Consider the following 9,341-nt stretch of genomic DNA (forward strand, 5'->3'; position numbering starts at 1 on the left):
ATGTTCATTGCACAGCAGAACATGTCACAAACCCTTGTTTTAAATGTAAACATTGAAGCATATGGTCAGTTCTGTCTGTCTGACCCATTTTGCATGTGAATCAACTTAATTTTCTTTCCTTATTTAAAAAAAAATTCCCCCTTTTTAACACATATGACTTTCAAAATTATTTTTTGTTTTATCTGCAACTGTCTCATTGCTGTTTTGGATTTTATGATTTGACATTTAATATAATAGCAACATTATTTTCAGCTTGCAGAATGCCTGTTGATGAATGGGGAGGTGTGTATGCACACATACATCAGAAACAGAAGCCTTCACATACAATGTGGTATTTCGACAAGCCGGTCTGAAGTCTGTTGTTGACTGCGTCTAATCAAGCACACGCCCTTTTCTTCGATATGTCTTACCACCTTGTAGCAGTTGCAGTACTTGGATATGTAGGTACATACAGTACATTTAAGTACCCCAGTCCAGTTAAAACACCACAATGTCTGACTGGTAACTTCCCCCACTCGGTCGTCGTCATCCATTGGAAGTTTCTGACCATGATCTCTTAATGCCTCACTGTGCAGTATTTCTTTTTGCCAGACATGAATTAAGGGCTGTACATGAACCCAAGAAGTTGATTAGATGTAAATAATAACAATTGATCCTTGTAGAGTGGGTCTGACCAGAAATTTTATTGACATGAGAGTGTGTGATGTCTTTAAATTATCTCCCTTGTTTACCCATATACAATATGTCTTCTTGTCACCCAGTAACCCATAAATTATTGCAGAGAAACACTGGTTTTAGCTGATACTGTCAAATACTGTTAACTGTGAATAGAAATATTCAGTTTTGGGCAGGTTAACCAATAAATTTCCAAAATTATGAGGATATTTCCACTTTGTACCCTCTAAACTGGCTTATACATGAAACTGTCAAGTCTAACAACCTCAAAACAATTCACAGTAAATAATTTTGATTTCCTGGAAGTTTTTAAAAGTCTTAGCTTGATGAATCAATAGAGTCAAGCATAAGTTCCTATCATGCTGTGGTCAAAAAGTGATTTCATCTGTTTAAGGGGTCATTTGCCTTGATCGACGAACAGGCGGCAGGGTACTCTGATCAGTGTTCCAGACAGCTAGGCATTATGCATCTCCTCACTTAGTACTTTTTGACAAACTTCATCAACCAGCCTTACATATGTCAAGATTCTAAAGCTGCTTAATGTGAAATCTCCCCAATATCTGGCCTATAGTCCATGATTTTGGTCGTTCAAAATATATTCTGGTTTGATATGATCTAGGCAGCCCCAGTCATGTATGGAATCAACCCATGACCCCCTTCTTTTGTGAAATAGGAGTGAACTCCCATGGTATATACATGATTTGAAAACTTTCTCTATGAAAGCAGAAATGCATTTTTGCAAAGCTTTGATGAAGTAGACATGATGTAACTCTTACACCTCTATCAGTGCAGCAAATCTCTTTATTCTTTTGCCATAATAGATATGTTGGACAGAAAAAAATATTGAGGTTTCATGCAGTTTTATTTTTTTTCTGAGAAGTTTCATGTATGTACAGTACATAAATCACAGATTGGCCTTGTGCAGATGCAGACCATTTTTTCTACAGGTTCCACCACACTATATCAATATCACATGCTGCCCGAGCGAGGACCGTATGGAAACAACTCAAACGGACAGAGGCCTGTGACAGCTGTGATTGGATGAAATAGTGTAAGATGTGTATGTGTTTTAAAAGCACATCCACCCTGTTATTAAAACTGACCACAATTTTAAGTATTTAGTGCTGTCATTTTTATCACCATGGGTTATGCTTATGTGTGTACCTATATTTTGAAGTAGGTGACATTCGGTGCGGAGCTGGGGGTTGATGTGTTCCGCTTCCTGTGCTTGGCAAATGTGCCGGACAAGTTGGCCACAACTTGTGTTTTATTGTAGTTTAGAGGCCAGACTGTGCCCATGTGTACATGGAATGGCTGTTGATAGCCTGGATATTTTTTTAAAAAATATAAGGTTACTATAGAAGTCTATGGGAAAACATTTGGTGTTGTGTAACCTAAACACCCCAGGCCTGTTCAGTGTAATACTACTGACAACATGGGCTTGCCTAGCTCAGAGACAAAATCCTTAATCGCCTTGTTTGAATCGACACCTACACTGAAAACATATCTATCCCATGGCTATGTGATGTTTGATAAGATTTATCCCCAAGTTGATCAGTGGTGTGTGACATCTACAGACTGTTTGTGGCTATTGCAGTAGGTTCGCAGGGCATCTTGACTCACTGTGAGAACTGATACAAGTAGATATCAAAAACCCTGAGAAGACAGGGACTATAAGCGGTCCTCAGAAACTCACACTTGATGCAAGATTATTATTGAAGTAAAGAGCAGCCAATGGTATTGGGTGATCAGACTTGCTGACATGGTTGATGACATCATATCCCAATAATGTAGATGGATGCTCGTGATGTCAATCACTGTTATGACTGGTTTTTACTTGATCCTTTACGGACAGTCTAGATAAGTTGGGCTGTATAGTGGTTAAGGCATTCGTTTATCACGCTGAAGACTCGAGTTTGATTCCCCACATGGATACAATGTGTGAAGCCCATTTCTGGTGTCCCCCTGCTGTGATACTGCCGGTGTATTGCTTAAAGGGACCTACAACCCAACTCGCTCGCTATAGTCAATTGCTATGATGCTGATTGTGGACAAACAACATATATGTCTTGAATGGATGATGCTGCATCATAGACTTGCAGCACGTCTATGTGGACTGGTAACATTGCACTTTCTTGACTTAGATGTATGTTGATCTGAATGAAGGTGATGATCTCCTTTGTGACTATGAGGCCCATCTATCTGAATGAAGGTGATGATCTCCTTTGTGACTATGAGGCCCATCTATCTGAATGAAGGTGATGATCTCCTTTGTGACTATGAGGCCCATCTATCTGAATGAAGGTGGTGATCTCCTTTGTGACTATGAGGCCCATCTATCTGAATGAAGGTGATGATCTCCTTTGTGACTATGAGGCCCATCTATCTGAATGAAGGTGGTGATCTCCTTTGTGACTATGAGGCCCATCTATCTGAATGAAGGTGGTGATCTCCTTTGAGACATCTTTATCTGAATTAAGGTGGTGATCTCCATCGTGACTATGAAGCCTCTCTATCTGCATGAAAGGAGTGATCTCCTTTCTGACTATGAGATCCGTACATTTGAATGAAGACAGTGACCTCCTTTGTGACTGTGAGACCTTTCTATCTGAATTAAGGTGGTCATCTCCTTTGTGAGTATGAAGCCTCTCTATCTAAGTGAAGGCAGTGATCTTCCTTGACTTACAGATCTGACTGTGCTGGATATATATAAATGACCTTCACCTTACAGTTTTAGACATTCATAACTGAGAAATGAAGCGCACATATCAGCATAAGATAGCAGTAAGTGGCAATTTGATGCTCGTGCCCTTTTTGAAATATGTATGAATAGTATGGAAACGAATAAGCAAGGAAAGTTAAATCTGCATAGAGCAGTCTCCACATCTATGCTTATATCACTGACATTGCCTAAATAATGTATGCAACTTCTCCAGAATTCTATGTTTTCCTGATAATTCCCCAGTGTGTTTGAGCTGGCTTATGTATGTGTATCACTGGCCTATATATTGTAAAATCCTTAGATGACTCAATAATTAAAAGTACCATTTGTTTTCACATACTGGTAGATGAAACACTAAAATACTGATTTTTGCCCCAAAACAACTGAATTGCTAAAAACATATTTATAAATCATGTTATTTTTTTTCTCTTCTTTTTGAATATTGGCTTAAAAAATAAAAACAAATTAATTGACATCAGTTTGAAAAAATCAATTAATCTTTCCTTGGTATGAAGAAGCCTGGTCTGTCAGGTGAAGATCTTTCTGCAGCTGATGACTGTCTTCAGGCATATCATGACAGGGTTCACCAGAAAGCAAGATGATTCTCTGACCTTTCATTTCTTCACATCATTTACACAGCACCCGGGGTTATCATTGTCAGTGTATATGGACATAAGCACTGAAATGAGACATGAAATGTATGAGTGGGTGAATGTCGCTTTCAGCAATATTTCAGCATATGAGGGTGGGTACACTATAAGAAGGCTTCACATGTTTTATCCTTGTGGGCAGCTGAATCCATCCCCACTATATTACAAGCAGTCATTTCAACCATAAGGATTCCATTCCATTCCCCTTGTAGCAATAATTCAGCACATCATGGTGGGTACAGCAGAAAGACACTTTACAAGTTTTAGCTATACAGAGATTCAAACCCTGGCCTTCTTTAGGCTTCTTTAGGCTTTGACCTCCTCCCATTAGGACGGTTTGAGTGAGTAAATTAATTTCATGTTAGGTCCATGTTAGCAATATTTCAACATGTCATGGTGGTACATCAAAAGGAACGAACCATTACAGGTTTTCTCCATGTTGGGACTCAAGCCAGGCCTTCTTCCTGACAAGCAAAACACTTACCCCACAAGACTTTCATATGAACATAGGCACTTGGAATGAGTGAGTGAACTGGGTTTAAAGCCCCTTTTAGCATCCCAAAGCATATCATGTTGGGTACACCAGATCAAACCCAGACCTAGTGCTCATGACAAGCAAACCCTCTAACAGCAAGGCTCCCTCATTAGCCATATTGATGTTGAACAAACACCAGATACTCCGCACCAATGGTACATGAAATGCTAACAATAAAACACTTTACAGACTTTAATGAGTCTTTGTAACTCAAAACAAATGTTTCAGGCTTCAGAAACGACTTTCACTCAGCAAAAAATAAACTTTTAGTGTCCGTTAATGTTTTACCTTTTTAATATACCCCTCATAAATAATGTATATAAAACATGTTTTCTGAATAGATTCTAATTAGATCTGGAAGGGGAAACCCTTGATGTTGAAGCGGCTTTGGCAGAGACCTTGTTTATTTCTATAATCTGTATTTATCATTGCTCATATTGTGACCATAAATAATGGCAGCTTCACTGTCCGGTGGCTGTATTTGTAATAAGGGATTTTATTATCTTGTTAAAATGGCCAACACAGGTGATGGAGAGTGCAACGCAGCTTGGCAAACACAGAATAATTGAAAGAAAATAATCTGTTCACGAGGACATACCTACTATTATTATATACGTTGGCCTGTTCACTTATAACTGACGGTCACCCCTGGCCACCAGCCATGACTGGGTACAACTGATGACCAACCTATGGGCTTGAAGATGCCAGAGTTCTTGTTGGGAGTCATTTCTCAAATAGAGTGAGTTATATAAGGAGGCTGTATATATGTGGTATTCTGTGCATATAAAGAATGTAACATGAATGATTCTTGGGTTTTGTGTGTATTATAACATTGTGTGGTCGTACTGTACTGGTGGTGATGACGATGATGATGATGATGACGACGACGACGACGATGATGATGATGATGATGACGATGATGATGGTTGTGGGTGGTGATGATGATGGTGGTGGTGGTGGTGATGATGATATACTTTTGTGTTGTACCAGATAAAGATATGGGTTGGAATTAGTTTTCAGCAATTACATTCATCTATGATGTCAATCACCAGGTTATTTGGTCCAGAAACAATTATTTATAGACTGCCCTTGTACTACCGAGGGGCAGTAGGTAGCCTTGTGGTTTAATAGCTTGATCATCACACTAAAGATGCAGGTTCGATTCCCCACATAGATACAGTGCATGATACCCTTTTCTGGTGCCCCCTACCCTGATATTACTGAAATAGGGCTAAAAGTGTCATAAAACTAAAGTCACTCACTCACTCACACTGCAGACATATTATACTTATTCTATAACAGGACAGGTGCCCTTTTGCAAAATATGTCAATAATACTTCGATTGTATAATCAATAATGGTATGATTAAATAATTCCATCTATACGTAAACAATACATACCCGAGAATAGTAAAAGGGAAGAAACATATTAAATGGTAGTAGATGGAAAATAACCAGTGTTTCCTGAAGTCAAGGTATCTCTATTACATGCACAACAGAGAAGTGTCTTCTCTGGTATTTTTGTTTCTAAAGGTCATCATTGTATAGCAGTAGTGAAAATGTTAAATATTTCAATTTTATGTGTCTCGAGCTAACTATGGAGCAGTTGATATTCAAGTCACACAGCAAATTGGACAGTTATGTGGAACAGTTTTACTTACTTCTTGACAAATTGGTGGTATTATTCAATTTGTTAACTCGGCAAGGTCGTGTTTGCTTGTATTAGAAAGCATTGGAACATGGGGCTCACGAAATATGCAGTTCAAATACACAGGGTGAATTTAAATTCATGACTGGTATGTTTGTGTGAGCCTCTACTGTTGGAAGGTGACATTGTCAGGATAATTTTGTTTGTCTGGGTTCACACCTACTTCATAATTGCTACCGAGTTGACTGTAGTTTCTTTCATAATGTGCCATTTTGTGAAAAGTAAATAGTGATTATTGACCAATTAGCGTTAGATCTGTCGACTACGTCCATGAGCCTCCCAGCTGTCATAGCTTAAACTGTTCACTAAATACAATCACTTAAGAGGACATGTAACTTGTTTGGTAGATGGTTGAAAATATGATGTGAAAAAGTTGTTGTGGGTCATGATCCACAAAACGTATGTGGCAGTGTGTCCTTCATTAACTCACGGTAAAGTATGGAGTTATGGTGGGTTGTAATGTTATGAATACTTTGTGGATTGGGAGCCTAATTTCTCGGATGTTAGCAAAAGTACCTTTCCATAATGTTCATCTCTTCTGAAAACAGAGGCCATTGTGAGATTCCCACAATATCTGAAGCATGTTGTCTTTTTTATCTCTAAAGAAATTATTTTCAGCATCAGCAAAAATGTGAACAATTCTGTCCCATTTGGTCACCATCATAAACACATGCAACGGCAAGTATCTTCTTTACCTGAGAAAATATATGAGGAGTTATGGCCAGTCAGAACAGTTGACATAAATGATGGCATTTCTCATCTTTCATGTTGTTTTCAAAATGAAGGTGATATTTGCTTGTCTTGAACCTTCTACTCAGATATGTAACTGTTCCTATGATGGCCGCTGTGAAACAAAACCTTGGGGATCAAGTAATGAAGTTTTTGATGAAGTGTCTCATGTGGAATGATAATAGAAAGTTGTAAAATAAAATGTTTTGACCAAATTGAACTTGTTTTGTTTTTTTATATATATTGAAAAAGCTCCGTCAAATCCTGTGAAGTATTGAAAATCCACATGTTATTTGAAATACTGATCAATTATTTGAGTTGACATGTGATATAAGCTATCTGAACCAGGTTCCATGAAGTGATCTTAGTGCTAATCTTGAGTAAAGTATGGGAGTTACAAGAGTATTAGCGCTAAGGCCACAGCAAGTCTACAGTACAGATTGGGAGTTAAACAACTAAACAATGTTGGTCGTCAGTCACTGGGAAGTGCAAGAAAATCCTCCATCCAGCTTTATCCATTCCAAGACTGTATTAGTCCCAAACTTCATTAGAGAGCAACCATTCAGTTCCTGCAGGGGTGCATGGGATTTTTTGTACATGAATGGTTGCATCAGCAATACACCCTAAATGAATGTTAGATATGGTGGAAAAGTTAATATTGTTTTAATGGAAAATATCAATGTCTGTTGGTTGAAGTAGGGATAGTAATACATGTACATTCTTTTAAGAATCACCTTCCTCCACCCTACACTAATGAAATGAACCATTCCATATCTTATCTGTGAAAAATTTATATTGAACCCACAGTCTAAAAGGATTGTCAAGGGCTTCTATGCTTAAATTTAAAACTCTTCTTATTTGAAAGATTTCATTTGGCCCTGTATTTCCTGATATGAATGGGTTTTTTTATGATTTAATCTTGAAATGTAAACTACTGCCCTTTTACGCGAACATTCAAGTTCGGATTCCTCTACTTCTGCACCATTATTTTTCCTAATCCCTTCTGTGTGTAGTTCCCTGCATGTATTAACATTGATATAAATCACCTGAGTCTGGATGAAATATTACATAAAGCAAAGCAAGGATAATAATGATTGCAGATTAAGGCTTCAGTGTGTCATTCGTAATAGCTGCCAGGGACATTAAGGGAGTAACAGAGCTTAAAGCTATCAACATATTTTATGTAGTGAGTCAAGATTGAGGGCTCCTCAAGCTCCAGGAGTCTGAAGGTGTCAAGCTGGACAACGTGGTTTGGTCACTCTTATTGGTTTGTAATTGCCTGGCAGACGTCAAACATCCCTCTTCCCATATCTACACTGGTCAAGCGCTCAAGCGGAACTGACCATTCATCTTAGTCCCAATGTCACGTGTGAGTGTGTGTGTGCTGTGAAACTCATACGCCTCTGTACAGGCTTCATGTAGCAACGTTGAGACACTGATAAAGGTTTCAAACAGGTCTGTATTCATGGTTTGAACTCTCTCTGGTGAGTTAGCAAGATTTTAATTTTGTTTGCTTTGACCGAGCATGACCCAGATGTAGTTTTAATGGTTATGTATCAACTTTAGGAAATGACTTAACATTTGAAGATATAAGTTCAATAGTTGAAACATGTTCAATATGACTAAAGACTTTATGTTTGATTAAACTCTTTCCACAGTTATAAGAAATATTTATCAAAACAGTTCATTGTACGACTGTGATTCTGCATCATAAACACATGCAAAGGCAAATAAAATTTGTTTACCTTAAATATATTTGATAAACTTTTAAGTCAAAATAAGTACTTGCAATGGGATGATATTTGTAAAAACAATACGTATATACATGTAGTTGGGATGACTTTGTTTATGCTATGTAAACGTTTTGCAAAAACATCCAAAGTTCACAGCCCCTAGAGCATTTTTTTACGAAATTTATTAAATATGAATTGAGATGATATAATGCATCATTGCTGGAAATAGGTAGCCTCAATAATCTAACAAAAACAATCCATTGGGCATTTTAGGCAAAATAGCAGTGAAAGGATCATTGAAAATCAGTGATGACACCAGGTGTTAAGGAAAAAGGGTACGTGCAGCTTGACCTACTGGGAGCACATGATGACCATGTCACACAATTTGCATGCAAAAATATGTCATAGCTGACAGACACAGTACAGCATCCAGTTTTCAATTCAGCATATTTTTTATACCATATCTCTTCAACATTTCCATTGAGCTAATTTCACCACAACAAAGTGTATATATGAATAAATATCTTCCACATGCAGGATAAATGTCCAATATTTTCACTCCAGTGATAGAACCATCTCCGCATACAATT

General features: G+C 37.8%; 1 long non-coding RNA gene across 1 annotated transcript; it reads left to right on the plus strand.

Annotated features, from left to right (window-relative positions):
* Nucleotides 1-252: 252 nt before the first annotated feature.
* Nucleotides 253-1,783, plus strand: LOC137272299 (uncharacterized). The gene is made up of 2 exons (XR_010956084.1): nucleotides 253-444; nucleotides 1,623-1,783. It is a non-coding gene; the product is annotated as an uncharacterized lncRNA (long non-coding RNA).
* The last annotated feature ends 7,558 nt before the right edge of the window (nucleotides 1,784-9,341 follow it).

The sequence above is a fragment of the Haliotis asinina genome, chromosome 2 (genome assembly GCF_037392515.1).
Source record: "Haliotis asinina isolate JCU_RB_2024 chromosome 2, JCU_Hal_asi_v2, whole genome shotgun sequence".
Taxonomy (NCBI): domain Eukaryota; kingdom Metazoa; phylum Mollusca; class Gastropoda; order Lepetellida; family Haliotidae; genus Haliotis; species Haliotis asinina.